Below are 867 nucleotides of genomic sequence, written 5' to 3' on the forward strand. Positions count from 1 at the left end.
GTGGGGTGTCACACTATTCCGACGTTTTGGGCAGTCAGGTCGTATATGTCCCGTAGCCCCACATTCGTAACAAGTCTTTCCTTCTAGGCACTCTCACACGGTGTGCCCCGGTTTGTCGCATTTGTAGCACGTCAGGCTCCCTGCTCTGCACTCTCCCCTATGTCTCTTGTTGCATTTGTTACATTGGGAAATAGTGAGCCCCTCGCTTCGTGTTTTTTCCATAGACGGAGTCCATTTCGTTTTCTTGTCGAATTTGTTCGACCCTTCCCATCTTCTCTTTGCATCCCTTCTATCATAGTTTTCCCTAGCGTTGTTCTCCTCTGCTACCTTCGCCATCTCTACTGCTTGAACAAAAGTGGTCGGCTTAGTCATGTCTACGTACAGTTTGATTTCGATTCTTAAGCCTTCCTTGAAACGACCTATCTTCCTCTCCTCGGTAGCCACCTGGTAACTGGCGAATCTTGCTTTTCTAGAAAGTCATTAACATATTCTTGAACCGACATCGAGCCTTGTTTTAACCTTAGAAATTCTGATTCTAGCTTGTTCACTTCCGATTGTGTGCAGTATTTATCCATCATCATCTTTTTCATTTGCTCCCAAGTCATGGCAGCAATGCCCTCATCACCTCTAATTGCACACTCAGTCTCCCACCAATGCAATGCGTAGTCTACAAAGGTCGTAGCAGCATAAATCACTTTTTGATCTTTCGCGCATCTACAAATTTTGAAGCTACTCTGCATCTTGGTTATCCAGTTCATCAAGCCAACTGGGCCTTCTTTTCCCYTAAATTCCTTTGGCCCGGTGCCCTTAAATGTTTTAAAACTGCATCCCTTCTCCTTCCTTGTCAATTCAGTTTTCTCGTTGGTG

Source organism: Cynara cardunculus (assembly GCF_001531365.2).
Source record: "Cynara cardunculus var. scolymus isolate 2C chromosome LG 9, CcrdV1, whole genome shotgun sequence".
Taxonomy (NCBI): domain Eukaryota; kingdom Viridiplantae; phylum Streptophyta; class Magnoliopsida; order Asterales; family Asteraceae; genus Cynara; species Cynara cardunculus.